Here is a 22,310-nt window from a genome sequence, read left to right on the forward strand (position 1 = left end):
TTCAAGGTATATCAAATGGATGTTAAATCTGCATTTTTGAATGGTATACTAGAAGAAGAAGTTTATATAGAACAACCTAAAGGATTTGTTGAAGACAAGAGTAAAGATCAGGTATGTAAATTAAACAAAGCTTTATATGGTCTGAAACAAGCACCTAGAGCATGGTATAAGAGACTACACTCTTACTTAATCAAGATTGGTTTTATAAGGACAAGTGAAAACAACAATATGTACATGAAGAATGATGAGGACAATGAAATACTGATCTCAGCCATATTTGTTGATGATATTATTTTTTGTGGTAATGACTCCTTATGCAAGAACTTGGGAAATGAAATGAGCAAAGAATTTGAGATGTCACTAATCGGTGAGATAAAGTATTTTATAGGTTTACAAATACTGCAAATGAAAGATGAGATTTTCATTACTCAATCCAAGTACATAAAGGAAATCTTGAAAAAATTTGGAATGGAGGATTCTGAACCAGTAAGTATTCCTATGACAACTAACTGTAAAATATCAAAGAATGATGAATCTACATCTATTGATGATACACTTTACCGATCTATGATTGGGAAGTTGCAATATGTTGTGCATAGTAGACTGGATATAACACATGCAGTAGGTATTGTTGCAAGACTTTCTGCAGATCCCAAGGAAACCCATATGACAACAATCAAAAGAATTTTCAGATACTTGAGAGGCACTAAAGATTATGGCTTAGTATATGAAAAGAAGAATGATTTTGATTTAAACGTTTATACTGATACTGATTGGGTAGGAAACATAGATGATAGGAAAAGCACAAGTGGTGGAGCTTTCTTTTTGGGAGAAAGACTAGAAAGTTGGCTTAGCAAGAAACAAGGATGTATTTCATAGTCAACAAGAGAAGCTGAATATGTTGCTGCAACATTAAATTGTACCAATATAGCATGGGTCAAACAACTATTGGAAGGTATAAATGAGAAAGTTACCAAGCCAGTAACTATATTCTGTGATAATAGTAGTGCCACTAACATTTCAAAGAATTTGGTAATGCACTCTAAGACAAAGCATATCTCTATAAAGTATCATTATCTCAGAGAAGAAGTTCAAGAGAAGAAAGTTGTGTTGGAATATATCAGTTCAAAGGAGCAATTAGCAGACATCTTCACAAAGTCGCTACCAAGGGACACTTTTGAGTATCTCAGAAGCAAGCTAGGGGTCCTACCCCTATCTTCTACTCACTGATAGAGTTCGGTGAAAGCATCAATTCGATGAATCTACAAAATATTATGTGTGGATTGATGCTGATTTACGCACTTTAGGTTTTCTAAAGGTGTGCAGGAAATAGTAAATAGAGACAAGTTGCTCTGACCAAGACTGAGATGATACACAACAAGGCAAATCACTTCACAAAGGAAGAAATCATGATTTAGTTCTTTTACTTTTTGGCATTGTTGTCAAAGGGAGAGAAGACTAAATGGTAAAAGCTCTAAATGAAGAAGATAACAGAAGACTAATGACAGGGGGAGAAGATTACAAAAGGGAGCAGTCTAAATGCAAGACAACAGCTCAGAAGCCTAATGAAAAAGGGAGAAGACTTTAGGAGAAGTCTAACAACAATTTGAATCCAAATCAATTTGAATATCTTATAGGTAATACCATTTAATTGTTGGTTTTGCCATCAATGCCAATGGGGAAGATTGTTGGTATTTTCAATAGAAGGAGATTGTTGATATTCATTAAGGATATTGAGAAGGTTGTTGAAGATTATTGATATTGTATATGGTGAAAATGGATACAATAATAACGATATTGAAAGGCTAAATGAATTCAACCACAAAACCCTAGCCTAACAACAACAAAGATCCACCATAACATATGAAGATTACCTAAGACAATGCAAATCAAATGAAATCACAAAGATTATACCATCACATGTCCAATAGGGTTTGGATCTCCATTCTTCCTATCTCCATTGATCTTGTTTGATGTATTTGCTCTCAGATTTTATGTGCACAAGAGGTCAACAAAGAACGAAATGTGGTTGCAAGTAGGATCGCATATGTCAAGTAGTCAATTGATCAAGTAGTTAGGGTTTGATAATGAAGGAAGCATCTCCTTATATAGAAGACACCATATGAAATGGAGGGACAAGATTGAGAGGTGTAAAAGGAGGTCGGCTATGATTAGAGGGTAGGTAAAAGAAATAATAAAATAATGAAAGGGGTAGGTAGTGTATGAATTAGGAGATGAATGACATGTGTCATGGGTAGAAAAGGCTAATGAATTAATTAAATAAATAAACATTTATTTAATTAATAGAAGAAGTGGGATCAATTAAATAAATAAAATATTTATTTAATTTAGGAAAAGGATAATTTAAATAAATAAATGTATTTATTTAAATGAGAAATAAGGCTAGAAGAGGATAAATGAATTAATTAAATAAATAAAGATTTATTTAATTAATAGAAGAATTAGGCTAAAGTAATTAAATAAATAAAATATTTATTTAATTAGACATGACAATTTTAGGTGTCTACAGATATAACTGAAAAAGGATGATAACTATCTTTATAACATTATTTTGTCATTGATGTCAAGAAATAGATTTTCTGATTCAGTATGATGTTGCCATATCTTGAGAAGATTGATTTGAAGAGAATTAAGTTGTTGGTAAGTGACACAGAAAGAATGTGATAAGAAAGGGGAGAAATAAGTTATTCAATGGGCAACTATTACCAAGTTAGACAATGATGAGATCATGATGTTTTAGATTGTTTTGATATCCTACATATGTTGTTGATTGTAAGGTTAATACTATACTATGTCACTGAGCAAAGAACCTAGTCAGTAAACCCTAAGGAACCTAGTCAGTAAACCCTAAGGTTATTGATATCAGTTAATGAAGACAGAATGTCTACCGAGTAAAGTTTAGTATTTACCGAGTTGCAACTGAGTTATGACTGATTGCATTGGATGGATAAAAGCATTATTTAATGAAGGACAATGATGAGTTGGAGATGTATAAATGATTGGTATGTCGTGCATGAAGTTTGTTAAGGATCTATGGTAATGGAAGATCGACAGGAAGATCTACAGCACAAATTGAACTGCAATAACCTTGTGCAAGTTCCAAGAAAGGAATGCAAGTCCCTAGGCAAGGTTAAACATTTTCAGATTGAAGGAGGCATTGAACCTAGTCAAGATTGAAGATCTGATGGCTAAGATTGATCATGGAAAATGTGATCAGGGAGATTAAGCAGTTAGCAAATTGTTTATAAATAAGGAATTGTTGATAAATAATGCATGCAGGCAAGTGTAAGCACAGGGATGCTACATAGTGATTACCGAACACAGAAGCTTGAAGACCTGTTGGAATAATAGAGTAGAGAGCCCAGTAGAGGGACAAGATAAGTCCTATGACAAGATTGTTTTGAGAAAATAAGAATCTGCTTTAGCATTTTAGATGTGAAGTTGCAGATATATTTTATTACTATTATTTTGTAAGTGACAGAAAATCTCTTAACTGAGTGGACTTAACAGTCTTATTTGTAAACCCTCTAGCAAGGTAACATTCTAAATGAGTGTTTGAAATCCTTTGACAAGGTCACTTCTAACAAAGTGAAGATCTTAACAGATCTAAGGGAAATCCCTTAACCGGGTCACATCTAGCAATGTGTTTGTAATCTTTAACAGGATTTGCTTTTATTTGACCATACTCTAGAAGAGTATATTTCTTAGTGGGTCCAAAATCCCACAGTAGTTTTTCCCTATTTGGGTTTCCATGTTAAATCTGGTGTTAGATCTGTTATGATGATTATGTGTTTATGAGTATGCATGTTTAGCATTTTTTGGTTATGTTGCTGAAGTATAAGTTACCGAGGTTGAATCTGTTGATTTTATGGAAGATTAAGTTTGTATGATTCACCCCCCCCTCTCATCTTGTTAGCTATTGGCATCAGTACTTTACATTTAGTATCAAAAATTACAATGGAACCTCCTTATAGCATTCAAATAAGCGGAGTCGAGGTATGTGAGGTGATCTCACCTTGATGTGAAGGCTCTTATCACAAAAACCTAGCTAATTTAGATGTTTCTAGATCATTGGAATCATTCCTACAAGCAGAAAACAAGAAAATATTATGCCCCAATCCTTTTTCCTCTTAGTCAAGATAGACTTCCTCGAGCTACTCAAAGGGATAATAATTGAAAACCAATATAAAAGAAAACACACAAAGAAAATTTTCATGCATAGCTCAAATTGTTTAGTGATTTTTTTCCATTTTGTTGTTTTGCTTGTTTACTCAGTGATAAAACTCTTCAATAGTCAGGAGATAGGTGATTGACTCGGAGTGGATGACCAAGTTTCACTGATGTAAAGATGACTTGTTTGACACTGCTTAGAATATGTAATGTGCTCTGTTGATTAATCTAAGACTGAGACATTGATCAGTTTCAAGCCATGAGGGTTCCAACGAACCAGGATGTCACAAAAGTGACTGAAATATGTACAAGCAAAAGAAAATATGCAGGAAAGCGGGAATGCCAACGTTGCGTTGATAGATGGAGCGCTTTAGTACAAGAGGTGCCTGTTTGCCAAATTTTCACGTGCTTGGCAGAGATGCATATATTTTTTTACCAAGGTGCCTGTTTACCAAGTTTTCACAAGGACATTCTCTCTCTTTTTTCCTTTTTGTCTTTTGTTTTTGTTTTTGTTTTTTTTCTTTTTTTGAATTTCTTCAGGACTTTTTCTAATTTTTATGATTTCTTCAGGACTTTTTCTGATTTTTAGGATTTTTTCAGGACTTTTTCTGATTTTTTAGAATTTTTTCAGGACTTTTTCTGATTTTTAGGATTTTTTTAGGACTTTTCTTTTATTTTTAGGATTTCTTTAGGACTTTTTAGCTACATAAGTTGCTGGAGAACATAATATTCAAGTGAAGAATTTCTTCAGATGGATAGTGTTGATCGGTTCGTAGAGCTGTTCTCCTGCCGATCTTGAGAGTTGGTAGGCACCAGAGCCAAAAGCTACAGTAACGATATAGGGACCCAGCCAGTTGGGTTCGAACTTCCCTATGTTGTCTCGAAACTGTTAATTTTTAGGATTTTATCTTAAATGCTTTACTTCTAGAAGAATAACCAAGAAATTTTTAAATTCTTTACTTCTAGAAGAATAACCAAGAAATTTTTGAAAGCAGCATATGCCAACAATGTTCTTGATATACTAGGTCACCAACATGAAATTCTCGGTGTCGAACCTTTTTGTTATATCCTCTCGACATTTTCTTTTGGTATACTATGAGATGATCAAATGCCACTTGTCAATGCTCATCCAACAATTCGAGCTCTTATAATCTAGATATTTTATATTTTTCATCAATAACAAGACCTTGCAAAGAAACTCTTAGAGATGGTATTTCCACCTCAATAGGTAATACTGCTTCAGACCCATACACCAGAAAAAAAGGTGTAGCCCTAGTAGGTGTTCTGATACTTGTTCTATAAGCCCACAGTGCAAGATTGAGCTACAGATGCCAATCCTTCCCAGATTTGTTCACTATTCTATGCAAGATAGTCGATAGGTTTTTGTTAGATGCCTCTGCTTGTCCACTACCTTGAGGGTAATATACTGATGACTAGTGTTGTTTTATTTTGAATTTCTCATAGAGTTCATCTAGATCTTTGTTCTTGAACTGTCCTCCATTGTCAGTTATAATGGGTGAAGGTATACCATACCTGTAGATGATATAATTAAGTATAAAGAGAGCTACTTGTTTGTCAGTTGCCTTGATGAGCGCAACCACTTCTACCCACTTAGTGAAGTACTCAGTGGCAGTGATAATAAATTTGTGTCCATTAGATGATGCAGGATATATTTGGCCAATTAGATCAAACATCCACTGTTGGAAGGGCTAGTGTGTCACAAAGGGTGTGAGATCCCTTGCTCAAGCATGGATAAGGCGCCCATGTAGTTGGCATTTTCATAGGTTTTAGCAAATTTTATAGCTTCTTTCTCCATGTCTGGCCAATAGTAGCCAACCCTTAGTAGTTTTCATGCTAAAGTTAGATCGTTCGAATGGGATTCACAAACACCTTCATGAACCTCAGATAATGCACGTTGGGACTCCTCAGTTTCTAAACATCTAAGAAAAGTATTATCTAAACCTTGCCTGAATAGGTTGTTAGCAATGATGACGTACCTTGATGCATTTCGGATTAGGTTCCTTTTTTCATTTCGAGAAAGATTAGCAGGGATAACTTGGTCATGTGGGTAAGAGTAAATGTGGCTATAACAAGATGAGTCATGTCCAATAATAGAACAGACCATCTGGTACTCGGGAGAATCATAAGCAAGATAATGTAACTCTTCCACCAAAAATTCAAAGCAAAAATTAGACTCTTGTAGCTATGGTATAGATGCCAAAGTGGCCATTGCATCCGTTGCTCTATTTGTTGTTCTAGGGATCTACTGAAACGATACGAAGGCAAAGTATTTCTTGAGATCATCCACAATTCTCTTATAAGGCATCAATTTCTCATCTCTTGTCTGATATAGATCATTGATTTGGTTGATAATGAGTTGAGAATCTCCATAGATGTGTAATTCAACTATCTTCCACTCGATGGCCAACTTGACCCCATTTACCAAAGCTTCATATTTTGCAATGTTGTTTGTGCAAGGGAATAGAATCTTGCAAGCTTTCGGAATTGAATATTTTTGAGGAGTAATAAAAAGTATTCCGGCACCAAAACCATTTTGAGTGAAAGACCCATCAAAGAACATCTTCCATGATTGTTTAGTAAGGTGCATGATTGATTCATCTAGGAATTCTATATACAGAGGTTGACTGTCTTCAAGTGGAGCATCAACAAGTTAGTCTACAATAACCTATCCTTTGATGGCTTTACGTTCCACATATTCAATATCAAATTCTGTAAGAACCATGACCCATTTAGCCAGTCTTCCTATAAGTGTTTCTTTACTAAGAAGATATTTGAGTGGATCAATCTTAGCTACCAGCTTAATAGAGTGTGCCAACATATAGTGCCTTAATTTTTTTGATGAAAAGACCAATGCTAAGCATGCTTTCTCTATTATAGTGTATCTCATTTCATATGACACCAATGTTCTGCTAATGTAATAAATAGCTTATTCCTTTTTATTGTCATCCTGTTGTGCCAGAAGTGCCCCCAGTGAAGTATTTGTAGCTAATATGTATAGGATCAGTGGCTTAACTTGAATCGGTGGAATTAATATGGGTGGATTAGAAAGATATTCTTTGATTTTCTATAAATGTTGTTCACAAACTTTATCCTAGTTGTATTGAATCCCTTTCCTTAATACCTTCATAAAGGGTTGAGCTTTGTCGGCTAGCTAAGATATAAAATGCCTTATTGATTGAAGACGGTCCTGTAAACTTCTCATTTGACTGATATTCTTGGGTGGAGGCATTTCCATTATATCTTGGACCTTTTCAGGGTTAACCTCAATTCCTTTTTTTGAAATTATGTAACCAAGCAATTTTCCTGATATTACCCCAAATGCACACTTTTTAGGATTTAACCGGAGCTTGAATCTTTCCATTCTATCTAGTATGAGGCCTAGCTCTTGAATATGCGTAGATCTCTTCATAGTCTTTACCAAGGTGCCATCAACAAAATCTTCCATGTTTTTATGCATCATATCATAGAAGATAGTGGTTACTGCTCTTTGGTAAGTTGCTTCTGTGTTCTTTAGACCAAATGGCATAACATTCCAGCAGAAGGTTCCCCATGCACATGTGAAAGCTGTCTTTTCTTGATCTTTAGGTGCTATCTTGATCTGATTGTAACCAGAGAACCCATCCATTAATGAATACATCTCATATCCAGTAGTCATATCTACTATCATGTCAATGTTGGGCAATGGAAAATCATCTTTCGGACATTCTTTGTTGAGATCCCTGAACTCTGTGCAAAATCTAATGGATTTGTCTACCTTTGATACAGGTACTATGTTTGATATCTATTCTGCGTAGTCTATAGCTCTGATAAATCTAGCTTTTAGAAATTTCTCTAGTTCAGCCTTGACTAGTAGTGCCACATGAGGATGCATCTTACAGAGTTTTTGCTTGACTGGTTTAACTCTTGGTATAATAGAGAGATGATGCATGATGAGATCAAGATCTAGTCCTAGCATATCTGAGTAGGTCCATGCAAAGTTGATCTTCTTTTCTAAAAAAAGGTTGATGAAATATTTTAACTCTTCTGCTAATAGTGATTGAGCTAAATGAATGATGTGTAGTGTCTCTTGACTCCCAATGTTCACTAGCTAAGTTGGTTTGATCAATATGGAATATCTCTCCTGGAAGTGACTTGGTAGTATATCAAGTATCTCACCTTCAGGCTCCTCAGAGAGGTTTTCACCTTTAGGTACGTCCTTTATTTTCTCTTTTTTAGATTCTGACACTGCCACAATGTGGTTTTTGCCATCAGATCTTTATTTTTATTTTTCTTGTTTTTGCGACTAAGATACTTGATATCCGCTTCAGTCATGTTTTCATTATGTTCGTTGGTGGAAGAGTACATGGGTTCAACTACATTGAGATAGTAGGATAATGTATAGTCATTGGCAAAAGTAGGTACATTCAAGGGTTGGTTATAAAGAGTACAATCAATCAGTTCCAGATGTATGAAGGATAAGGTTGGCATAGCTCAAGGGAGTTCATGGTACTATCATCATGGCTTTAGACCAACCAGTCGAGTTCCAGAAGACTACCTTGCATATATGTCTTGAGACTAGGAAAAGTTACGACACGATTATCGAAATTCATGATAGTATTTATTGGACCTAACCCAACCGACCTACTTCTAGGGTCATTACCTACTTCAGACTTGACTACATATCGTGGTGTGATAGTAAAAAAGTTAGCGGATAGCATCTCAACATTCATGATAGAGTAATCATAATGTGTTGTTGAATAATCATTGTTATAAATAGAGCTCCTCTCCGAGTTATCAGAGTCATAAGATGAAGTTTCTAACTCATCTTCAAGTGGCTTAGTAAAAATATATATAGTATCAACACCCACATCTTTGATGTTGCAAGTTCCTTCGTGATTTGGCTCATTGATTGTTTGTATTTGACACACTTGTGGACATAACCTTGATGGCTTTGTTAATCCCCGTCATCTGTTCCATTCAGCTTCCTCTAGACTGATGACCGGTTCTATTTCTATAGCTTCTAATTCTTCTTTTGTAGTTTCGTACCTGATTTGTCCTACCTCAGTAGAGGGGGAGCTAGTAAGTGAAGAAATTGCTTGTGTCCTTTCTTCCTCCAGCTGTTGTTCATAGTCTTCTTGTCTTTTTAGTCCGATTTCTTCCATTTCTTTTTGCATTTTTAGGCATATCAGCTCTTGTGCATCATCTGTGATATCACTAGATTCTTGAGGGATTTTTATAGTAGATTTATCTGAGAGATGGTCAGGACCCCATTCATACTTATTTGAATCAGATTCTGAATAATATATTTGTTGTCTGCCAGTATATGTGACCAGAATGTTCAGTGGTGCAAACAATTCTCTGATTTTGTATACTTCGTCTCTCATATCCTTTGGGACTTTTTCCTCCCTGTGGTATTATAGCTGATATAATTGGAACTTGATTACCATTTGTTTCCTCTCTCTGGGTGGACAATTCTTTTTGTTCACTATCACACTCTTCTTGAGTTTGTGGAGTATTAATTTCTTGTGTTGTTAAAGGTAGTACCTTTTTCTTCCACTTACGTTGATGGTGGGGTGTGTGTTTCTGATCTGATGACTTTCTTAGACCATATCCTAGTCTAGCTTTATCATTGGTGGACTTAGTTTGTAACTGGCTAGGTTCAACAATACCTTTTTGACGTTTGCCTGCAGGACCAGTACCTGAATATTCCATGCGCTGAAACATCTTATAGCTTGGACCATATTGTGTCGAGGAAATCTCACAATGTTGTATTTCTTTGTTTGCATTGTCTTCTTTGAAAAGTGATTTGAGAACATCATCCTCTTCTATTTCTTCTATTTTGTAGCCATCTATGCCAGTGTTTGTGATTTTCAATTTCTTTTGTAAATCTTTTAGCAAAGATTCCAAACTTTTAGCTATGGAGGCTGCTCTATTATGAGGAACAAAAACATCAGCACTCTGCGTTAATGCATTGTAGGTATAGCTTGTATCAATAGGAATACTAACTTCAACTCCATTAAAAGGAAACTTCAGGCATTGATGATACATAGATGGTACTGCTTTCATTTCATGAATCCATGGCCTGCCTAGTAAGATGTTGTATGAAAGATGAAGATCCAAGACTTGAAAAATGATATCTCTTTCTTACAGGTCCTACCCTAATCGGTAATCACACCAGACACTTCGAGGTACTTTCTTCTTCATCATAAGCCTTGATTGTTATTTTCTTTGTTGGATCAATAACATTTGCAGAAAATCCTAGCTATTTTAGTAGATTGTAGGTACAAATATTCAACCCAATGCCTCCATCTATCAAAACATGTTTAACTCATTGTTTATGGATCATGGCTTCAATGTGTAATGGCTGGTTATGTGGGTGACTTAGTGAGTTATCATCTTCTTCAGAGAAAGTGAGATAATGAGGTGAGGTCAGGTGACCCACCATAGATTGAAACCAATTTAAGTCTAAATCTTTAGGGACACTAGTGGTAAGTAAAGCCTTGTCCAGGACCTCTTTATGAGCAAAAGAGATCTTAAGCAGTTCCAAAATGGAGATTTGAGCATTGGTTCTCTTCACTTGTTCGATAATACTATAACCAAGAGAAGACAGTGAAGCCAGTTGTTTTGATTTGGCCATGATTGTGTCTGTTTATCTATTTGGTAGATTTGATGTTGTTTGATCGAAATTTGAGGAACTAGCTCTTAGGAGAGTAATATTCCTTTGAGCGCAAGTCACGACTGAAGAGGGGAAAACAAATTACAAAGTCAAATGATCAAAAACATAACAAAATAAACATGCAAAATGCTAAAATATCATGAAAAGACCATTTCACCTTGCTATTTTACCTTCTCCTTCGGATTGAGCTTGATGAAGTGAAGGCGCCCCTTGATAATGCTCCACTTGATGTGCTCCTTTGATTGCTGGATGTGGATGGCTCTCTGATGTTGTGCACAAATGGAATGGATTTGGAAAATGATAAAGATGAGATGATCAAGTTGCCAAGATGATTTCCTAGGCTCAAAAGGGCAGTATAAGCTTACTGGATTTTGAGATGTTTTTAAATGAAGGGATGGAGCCCTTTATTTATAGGAAGAGGAGAGAAAAATGGATGGCTAGGATGGATTCGAGATGAAGGGCTAAGATTTACTTGTGAGCTCACACAAGGTCCAAGAGAGGGTGTGGAGACCAAGAAATATGCCTTGAAGGCATTTCGTATCTCCACACTCCACAAGGTGCATTGGAGGAATTAAAAATTCTCCAAAAAAGGATATCATGGGGATTGAAGGAATAAAAAAGAATTAAAAATTCCTTGGGAGAGGGGATGCTTGGAGGAATGTGAGATTTTGAAAATCTTACATTCACCTAGGAAAAGAGTATTTAAAAGCAAGGAGTTGACTTTGTGGCTAATTATGCTGATTAGCCATTAACGATTCATTAAGAGGGGGATTAGAGGAAATGTTAGGTGGGATTAGGGTAATTTGACTAGGAGAGAGAATGAGTGGAGGCAATTAAAAAAATTACAAGAATAATGTTAAGTGAGTTTAGGGAGTTTCTAGAAGAATTTAATAGGTTAATGATGAATTAAGAAGATGATTTGTAGGAATTGTGTAGGTTAACTAATTAATTGAAATTAATTAGCTAAGAGGAAGCTTTGTGAGGATTTGATTTTTTAGAAGAATAAAGAAAGGGATTGATTTATTAAATAAATCAATCATATGCTATAGTGACAATATTAATTATATTTAATTAATATTGAGGAGAATTTGAATTAACATAATTAATTAATTAATTATGTGAGGAATTAAAAATAATTAAAATAATTATTTTTAAGTGTCTACATTTTGCCCCTCTTTGAAGCGAGGTGTGATGACGCATTTATTTAAAGAATAATCTTATTTTGGTGCTGATATTGGTTTGATAGGATGCCCTGGCTCTTGATTGATAGATTACGGTATGGTGATGCCCCCTCGAGAGATCAATTAAGGTAATTGATCTTTGGAGTTTTGCGAGATTGATTTCTCGATAGATTTGATTTGATTTGATTGATAAGATCTAGATTCAGTCTGGTTTCAAGAAGGATTCATCCTGTATAAGACAAACATGATCAAAGTGTCTAGTTTCGGGAAGGATTCATCCCGTATAAGACATAATTGATCACAACGTCTGGTTTCAGGAAGGATTCATCCCGTATAAGACATGATCGATCACAACGTCTGGTTTCAGAAAGGATTCATCCTGTATAAGACATGATTGATCACAACATCTAGTTTCAGGAAGGATTCATCTTGTATAAGACATGATCGATCACATTGTCTAGTTTCAGGAAGGATTTATCCTGTATAAGACATGATTGATCACAACATCTAGTTTCAGGAAGGATTCATCCTATATAAGACATGATTAGACCATTTTGGTTTCAGGAAGGATACATCCTGTATAAGACATGATCGATCACAACGTCTGGTTTCAGGAAGGATTCATCTTGTATAAGACATGATCATAGCGTCTAGTTTAAGGAAGGATACATCCTATATAAGACATGATCAATCACAACATTTGGTTTGAGGAAGGATTCATCCTGTATAAGACATGATCGATCACAACGTCTGGTTTTAGGAAGGATTCATCTTGTATAAGACATGATCAAAGTGTCTAGTTTCAAGAAGGATACATCCTATATAAGACATGATTGATCACAACATCTGGTTTCAGGAAGGATTCATCCTGTATAAGACATGATCAGAGTGTCTAGTTTCAGGAAGGATACATCCTGTATAAGACATGATCGATCAAAACGTCTGGTTTCAGGAAGGATTCATCCTATATAAGACATGATCGATCACAATGTCTTGTTTCAAGAAGGATTCATCCTGTATAAGACATGATCAGAGCATCTGGTTTCAAGAAGGATACATCTTGTATAAGACATGATTGATCACAACATCTGGTTTTAGGAAGGATTCATCTTGTATAAGACATGATCGATCACAACGTCTGGTTTCAAGAAGGATTCATCTTGTATAAGACATGATCAGAGCATCTGGTATTAGGAAGGATACATCCTGTATAAGACATGAATCAGAATCAGAATTGATTCTGTGAGGAAGAAATAGAGGAAGAAAAATTAGGGTGGAAGGGATAAATCTGGAATAAATATGAAGCAGTCGTGAGGTATTTGGAAAGAAGAATACAAGATGCGAGACCATGGAGGAAAATGGGGGCAATTAAGAACTCCATGGGATTATTGAGTTTTGGGTTTTGATGGAATGATGGTGAGATTTTGTGCACAACAAATGTGGAGAGCCAACCTAGTTTGATGTTTCCCTGAGTGACTTGCACCACTAATTATAGAAATCAAGATGCCATGAGAAACCCAGGGCATGGATTGACTCTGTAGACAAATGAGAATTTCTTGCACAAAATAATGCAAGTGTTAAGAAACACTAATACAAAGTTGTGGGTTTGTGCAAGGAAACCCTCAAACACACCGATACCTCTTGTACATGAGAAGGTAAATGTTGATAAACACTAGTACCAGTTCATCGGTTTATACAAGAAGGATCCAAAACATGCCATACTATGAAATATGCCCTAGTATGTGCCTATGCTAACATACCTAGATATGAAAGAATCCGGGCAGTCATAAATAGTGGCAGTCGTAGGGGAAAAGATGCAAGTCTATATGAAAAGATCTGACAAAATCTAACAAGTCTCTTCCTTGTGACCAAATGATACCTCTTGCCAAGAGTAGAACTAGGATGGAGGATCAGGCTGCTAGGCGAGAGAAGGAGTCATCTTTAGGGCAAAGTGGGCTTTTGGATTAGGCAAGCGATTTAATAGTTTTGGAGAGTGACCTGTGGACTTGGGATTGTTTCTAAGGACTTCTTGAAGCTTACAAAGAGGCATAAAAGCTCAGTTTCAATGGGACATTCCTTGTTCATGACTCAGGTGAAGACTCATCATCATACACATGTTTTATTGGGAGGTGGAAAAGAAGGAATATTGTGCATGAGTGGGCTGGATGGTGGATAATTTGTAGTATCGACATGATAGATAGTGGATCCGGTTATTTACCTTAGCGTCTGCACACAGGTTTTCACCAAGGTACTTGTCCATAGTGCCACCAAGTGGTTTTCACTAATGGATGAATTGTTTTTCTTTCTTTTTCTATTTTTTTAATTTATTTTTTGTGTCATAAGGCACCTGTTTGCCAAGTTTTTCACCAAAGTGACAATTTTTTTTTTTCAGGATCTTTTTCTCATTTTTTTCTTTTATTGATTTTTTTTTTTTTTGATAATTTAAGACTTTCTGAGGACTAAGCATAAAATATTTTGAGGTGCATGATATTCATTGGATCATCCACAGGATCGCCTTCAGGAGTAGCCAACTGATAATCTCTTGATCCATATTTCACTATGATTACATATGGTCCAAGCCAATTAGGCTCGAACTTGCCTTTCTTTTCTCTTTCTTGTAGATTTTTCTGATTCTCCATGAGGATAAGATCACCAACTTGGAATTCTCGGGTTCTGACTTTTTTATGATAACTCATGCGCAGACAGTTTTGATATACCCAGAGATGATTCAAGGCCTTGAGGTGCCTTTCATCTAATAATTCTAGCTCTTGTAAGCGGGAAATTCTGTATTCTTCCTCTAGTAGGATATTTTGCAGCGATACCCTTAGAGAGGGGATCTCAATCTCAATGGGAAGGATGGCTTCAAAACCAAATACTAGGGAATAAGGAGTGCCACCTATAGGGGTGCGGATGGAGGTGCGGTAGGCCCACAATGCAGGATAGATTTGGAGGTGCCAATCACGGCCCGCTTCATTGACTGTCTTTTTGAGGATTTTTATTAGGGTTTTATTAGAAGCCTCAGCTTGGCCATTGCCTTGGGGGTAATATGGAGTGGAGAAGCGGTGCTGAATGTTAAATTTTTGGCAGAGTTCTTTGACATCTTGGTTTTTAAATTGTTTACCATTATCTGTGATGATAACTTTTGGGATGCCATACTAGCAGATTAGGTAGTTCAGGATGAACTTGGATATTTGCTTGCCGATGGTGAAAGTAAGAGGGATAGCCTCTACCCACTTGGTGAAGTATTCGATGGTAGTGATAATGATTTTATGTCCATTGGAAGATGAAGGGTGGATTTTCTCAATGAGATCGAGCCCCCACTGCGAGAAGGGCCATGGTGTAATGAATGGTTACAATTTTTGTGACGCTGCATGAACCTTGTCACCATGCTGCTGGCAAGGGATGCATTTCTTCACATAGTTTTATGCATCTTCTTCCATTTTAGGCCAATAGTATCATATTCTCAAAAAAAAATTAGCCAATGTGAGTCCACTTGAGTGTGCCCCACAGATACCCTCATGTACTTCGCATAATGCCCATTCTGCTTCTTGTTTATCTAAACACCTTAGGAGGGAACCATCAAAATGTCTTTTAAACAAGGTGTTTGCAAGGATGGTGTAATGGGCACATCGGTGGATGAAGGTTTGTTGTTAGGTTTTGGTGAGGTGTGGGGGAATGGTGTTATCTTTGAGGAAAATGAAGGTTTCTTGGTAACAAGGGGACTTGGGACCAACGAGAACACACACCATTTCAGAATCTGGTAGGTCATATGCTAGTATAAACAATTGCTTGACCAAGAACTCACACTTTTGACTACGTGCTAGCATTTGAAGGAGGGAGCCAATGGTGGCCATTGCATCTACAACCCTGCTATTTGTTTGTGGGATTTGATCAAACTTGATTGCTGTGAAATGTTACTTAAGATCTTCAACCATGGTATGGTAGGGAAGGAGTTTATCATCTTTTGTCTAGTATTCATCATTGACTTATTTAATGACAAGCTGGGAATCGCCATAGACTTGTAATTCCTTTATTTTCCAGTGGATAGCCAAGCATAAACCTGTGATGAGAGCCTCATATTCTGCTATGTTGTTGGTACAAGAAAAGGCTATCTTGTATAATTTTGGGATGCCATCTCCTTGAGGTGTGACCAATAATATTCCTGCCCCCGATCAATTTTGAGTGTAGGAGCCATCAAAATATAATTGCCATGTGGAGGATGTGGTAACAATCATAATGAACTCATCTGGTAATTCTATGAGAAGAGGATGGTCACCTGGAAGTGTAGCTTCAGCCAACTGATTTGCAATGACCTATCCATTGATTGCTTTTCTGTCCACATATTCAATGTCAAACTCACTTAAGAGCATGACCCATTTAGCCGTTCGGCTAGTGAGAGCAACTTTGGACAGGAGATATTTAAGTGGATCGATTTTAGCAATTAGTTTTGTTTTGTTGTTTAGCATATAGTGTTAGAGTTTTTGTGTGCTAAACACCAATGCCAAGCATGCTCTTTCAATGGGGGTATAATTGAGTTCATACCCTACCACTGTATGACTGATGAAGTAAACGACATGTTATTTCCCTTGATCATCTGTCTGTGCAAATAATGCCCCCAATGCCATTGTAGTAGCGCATATATACAAAATAAGGGGTTTTCCGGGAGCAGGAGGCATCAATACCGGAGGTGATGTTAGATATTCTTTTAGTTTCTCAAAGGCCTTTTGGCATAAGTAGTCCCATTTGAATTTTGTGTCCTTGCGTAGGAGGTGTGCACATGGATGGCACTTATTTGCTAGTTGTGAAATGAAACGTCTGATAGACTGGAGTTTTCCCTAGAGACTACGTAGTTGTCTGAGAGTTTTTGGTGGAGGCATTTCCATGATAGCTTTTACTTTTGTAAGATCGACCTCGATGCCTCTGCAGGAAACAATGAATCCTAATATTTTTCCCGATGTGACTCGAAACACACACTTTTTTGGATTCAACCATAGTTTGTATTTTTCTAATCTTTCAAAGATCTGCTTTAGAATGGGGATGTGTTCTTTTCTTGTCTTAGATTTGCCTAGCAGATCATCCACATAGTCCTCCATAATTTTGTGTAAGAGGTCATGAAAAATTCTTGTCATTGCACATTGGTATGTAGCTCCAGCATTTTTGAGACCAAAAGGCATGACCCAATAACAAAAGGTCCCCCATGGTGTTGTGAATGCAGTTTTATGTTGATCCTCATGTACAATCCTAATTTGGTTGTATCCAGAAAACCCATCCATAAGCGACAACATCTCATGTCCTACTGTAAGGTCCACAATCATATCTATGTTTGGGAGCAAGAAATCATCATTAGGACAAGCTATATTTAGATCTCGGAAATCTATGTAGATGTGGATGCCCCCAGCAGGTTTTCCAACATGTACAATGTTGGAGACCCATTTAGCATAATCTATTAGTTTGATAATTTCTGCATCTAACATCTTTTGGAGTTTCGCCTTGACCAGGAGTGCAATATGGGGGTGCATTTTGCGCAATTTTTGTTTTACAGGTTTTGCGTTTGGGCAGGCGGTGAGATTGTGAACCACCAAGGAAGGATCCAACCTTGGCATATCAGAATAGGACCATGCAAAATTGATTTAAGGAAGTTGATGAAGTCTTGTTTCGCTATTTCTGTGAGGGATTTGGCAATGAGCACATTTTTCAGAATGACTTTGGTGCCCATGTTGATGCTGTTTGTTTCTTCTATCAACAAATTTGTTTTGTCCTGTGGAAGGTAACCAATGGTAGGGAGGTCAAATCCCTCATCATTAAGTGCCTTTTCTAGGTTTTCACTTTTGGATATGCCCTTTGTTTTTATTTTTTGCTCATCCAAAGGTGCCTCAGGGAGGTTTTCACCTAGGGAATCATGTCTTTGCCTTTTATTATCCTTTTTGTGGCTAAGGGCATTGACCTGACTACCAAAGTATCCCTTTTCGTGTAGTTGAATACCCTCGATTCTATTACAATCTTCCAGATTTTGCATTGTCAGGAGAGCAATGAGAGCATTATCATCGGTACAGATATCTAAAGTGGGCTTGTCTCATTGGCCCGAGTCAATGAGTTCAGGATGGACAAGATGTAGCTCATATGAAGTGGGAAGGGTTACGGGGGTGATGGTATTGATGTAAGCATCCAAGAAGATATCTTTCTCATATTCATAAGGCATTTTGTGGAATTCCTCTTCGTCAGTGCTTTCAATATCCGAAGAAGGACTAGAAGGGGCACCAGCAATAGAAATCTTAGGCACCGGGGTGTACCCCAAGCTGATGTTGTATCTGTAGGAGATATGATTTATGGGTGCTTTTCTTCCTTTCTCCTCTGGTCCCAGGCCGTGTCCTTTGTAACCCATTTTTTTAACTATGGCAAATGCTTTTGGGTATATTTTTTTTGAATATTCTTGTTGGATCTTCATCCTCTTCCCTGTACAGCCATGAAGAGATATCTGCTTCGAGGGTCTCATTATCAAGTGGGCCCCATTGTTGGAAGGTGGTGTTTTGGCATTGCATGACTAGTTTCGAGTCCTTTTTGAGCTCTTTTGGTTTGCCACATGACTTAGGAGAGAGAGGGAGGTTGCCTATCAATAAGACGTCCTCCAATTTGTATTCTCCACAGCCATTGTCCAAGATATTGATTTGATTATTTGGTTGGGATGATGTGGAGGCAACATTTGATGTGTCAGATGGAGGGGTTAGTGAGGGTCTATTTAGTGGGCAATGATACAGATGCTTCCCCTCTAATAGTTTTCAATATTGAAAAGGTTGGGGATCTCCTTTGATAGTGATCACTCTTCCATTATAGGGGAATTTGATGCATTAGTGATAGGTGGAAGGTATAGCCTGCAAGGAATGAATCCATGGCCTCCTGAGGAGAATGTTGTAGGGGAGATCAAGATCTAGTACTTGGCAAGGGGTTTCAATTGTAATGGGGCCCACTTGAAGAGGTAAGGTGATCATGCCCTTTGAAATTCTTTCTCCATCATCATATGCCTTTATTGTGACCCTTCTTGATGTGTCTATCAGATCCTCAGAAAGTCCCAATTGTTTTATTAATTTGTATGTGCATAGATTAAGCCCGGATCCACTGTCTATTAGGATATGTTTGACCTTGTGCTTGTGGATGAGAGCTTCGATGTGCAAAGGTTTGTTATGGTCTTCATCTACGGGAGCATCTTTGGAGTTAAATACAATGTGTTGTTGGGCAGCGAGGTTTCCAATGAGGGCTTGGAATTGGGTGGCGTTGATGTTATTAGGAACACGTGATTGGAGAAGGGCTTGTTCCAAAATTTCTTTATGGACTAGGGAAGTCTTGAGAAGTTCCAAAATGGAGATCTGTGCAGGTGTCTTCCCAAGTTGATCAAGGAGGTCATATCAGTGGGTGGAAGACATGGGTGGGGGGTTTGGTGGGGGAGGGACTACTTGGATGGTGACTTTACCTCGGTGTGTAGTTGCATTGCAGTCATTCTGGAAATGGGAGGTGGAAGGCGTGGCGCCTTGAATGACTATCCTAGCAGGATCTGGTCTACTTTAGGAAGAAGGAGGATTGACTCCTTGGATGGTTATGACATTGACATGATTGTCTGTAGGTTCAATGCGACGTACTAAAAAATCAAAGCCAGTTATGTGATTAGCATAGTCATAACCCATTGCGTTAAATGATGAGCCTTTTCCTTTATCATGGTTCGGGAAGGGTTCCTGGTACATTTTGAGTTTGTCATTGTCATTACCAGGTTTTGCATTTGCTACTTCAATCTCACCTCTATCAATGAGATCTTGTATGTAGACCTTTAGTTTCATACACTTGCGTGTATCATGTCCCTTGATACGATGGTATTCACAATACTCATTTTCATTATACCATCTTGGTTTAGGTTGATTGCGGTCAAATGGGTGAGTGACTGGAAAAACCACTGCACCTGCTTGGACAAGTTTTTGAAACACCATTTTGATAGGCTCAGCCAGAGGAGTGAAATCTCTTGGAGTCCTATTATTCGATTGAGGTGGTTGTCCCTGGATTGAGACATTGTTGTGAGGTTTTTGGGATTGATTTTGATTATTTTCATTGTTGAATTAATGATTATTGGTGGTGGATTTTGGGAGAGCGGCCACGGTTTGGACCCGCTTTGCATCAGTTACACCATCATTGACCACATTTTTGTTCTTGGACCAGAATTTTGGCTTGTTGTTATGATAAGAGGAAGAAATTTTTATCGACTTCTGGTAATATTTCAATGTTCCTTTCTCCAACAAGACACGTTCGAGGGTGAGGCCCTTATCGGTCAATTTTTGGAAGGATTTGATACATTGGGATATTAAGGGTCTTGAAAGTTCAGGCACCAAGTTCTTTTGGAATAGTTCAATTTGATGTTGTTCTAGCATGTCCCACTAGAATTTCTTGATAAGATGTCGCCATCTTTGTAGGAAATTGGTGAAGGTTTCTCTGGGCCTTTGTTTTGTATTACATAGGTCCATCATAGAAACATCATTACCCATGTTGTATGCATAGTGGGCCACAAATTTTTCTGCCAAGTCTCAAAAAGAGACAATGGAACCTCATGGTAAAGATGAGAACCATGCTAGGGCGTCTCCCGTGAGACTCTTAGGAAAGAGTCTGCGAAGATAAAAGTCACTATATGAGACTTCTTGACATAAGATGTGGAATTCTTGAACATGATCGTGGGGTCTCCTTTGCCTTCATACTTGGTGAATTTAGGGATCTCAAATCCTAGGGGATATGGTGCAACTGATATAGACAGGTCATAAGGACAAAGGAAAAACTCTTCGAACGAGTAAGTTTTCCTTTTATTAGTCCTTTGTTTCATGTCCTTGATGATATTTTTCATGTCTTGAATTTCCTTGATGAGGTCTTGTTGTGGGCTTTGATAATGATGAATTGTATTTGCCCCAAGAATTGGATGAGCCAAAGAAGGTGCACCACCACTAATATATTGATATGATGAGGAGGTGGGAACGTGGGATGTGATGACCAATGTCGCTGGGGTTTGAGTGACAATTGGTTGTGGTCCGCAAACGGTTGTGATGGGATTGAATACGGCCCGGATAAAATTTGTGACATTGTTGGGAGGAAGGGAAGTTTGTGGAATAGAAATATGTGGTTGAATAGAAGGAGGTGGTATAGAAGTTTGTTGGAGAATAGATGAGATCCGATTTGATAGTGGTATGGATGGTAAGGAGGAAGAAGGTGGGATGGAGACCACAGTGGGAGGTACCATGGGTGGCATTGATTGAGCTTGGATGATTGATGGGGCTGCAATTGATTGAGTTTGAATAGTAGGTGCAACACTTTGTGTTGGAGCGAGGTCTTCTTGTGGCTATTGGACAAAAGCGGATCTATTAAACTCAAGTGGAAGTTGAGCTCCATTTTCAAGAAGAGATTTTAGAAGTGCAGTAGGATTGTGTTTAATAAACTTGTCCATCATCTCTTGGTTATAAGAATTTGCTAGGAAAGTTTGCACTTCTAGACAAAGTTCATCTTGGCTAACCATGTCAGGATTTTGGCTTTGATCTTGATTGCTAGGTTGCCCACTTTGTGTATGATCTTGCGTGGGATCTTCATATAGGACACCAATGTTCGGCATGCCATATTGTTGTTCAGCCATTTTTTTCTTTTAGGATCGAGTTGCGACCATACACGATATTTGTGATGAAAGGACTTAAGAAATTTGAGGATGAAAGGACTTAGGAAATTTGAGGATGATTGATGGAGGAGGTATGGTAGTGATGGTTTAGAAGAAGTTTGATGACTAGGTTGTCTTTGGCATGAACATGAAGGATTGATTCAAATGACAAGTTGTATGAAGGGATATGACCACCCTGATTTGGATGATAATTGGTGTTTCAAAGGACAAACTTGAATGTTGATGGTGAGGACAGACTCTTAGCTTCTCTCTTAAGCTTATGAAATATGGGATGGATAGAGCTTTGATGCAATTTTTGGACTTGGTGTGGATAATGACTTGGACAATTGTTTGTGTCTTGACAAGTGTTTTTGCAAAGTGTTTGGGGATAGTGATGTGTTTTTAGTCTTCACTTGGCAAGTATGTATCAAACAAAGCAAACACAATGATCAAATGCATATTATCTCAAAGACACTCATGCTCATATACAACATTCTTAAGGCTGGCAAGGACAATAGTCATTGAATCCCAATTGGTTCTCCAGCTACACTTACCTAAAGTGGACACTTAGATGCTTGACTCCACTGGCTCCCCT

This window comes from Cryptomeria japonica, chromosome 4 (genome assembly GCF_030272615.1).
Source record: "Cryptomeria japonica chromosome 4, Sugi_1.0, whole genome shotgun sequence".
Lineage (NCBI taxonomy): Eukaryota > Viridiplantae > Streptophyta > Pinopsida > Cupressales > Cupressaceae > Cryptomeria > Cryptomeria japonica.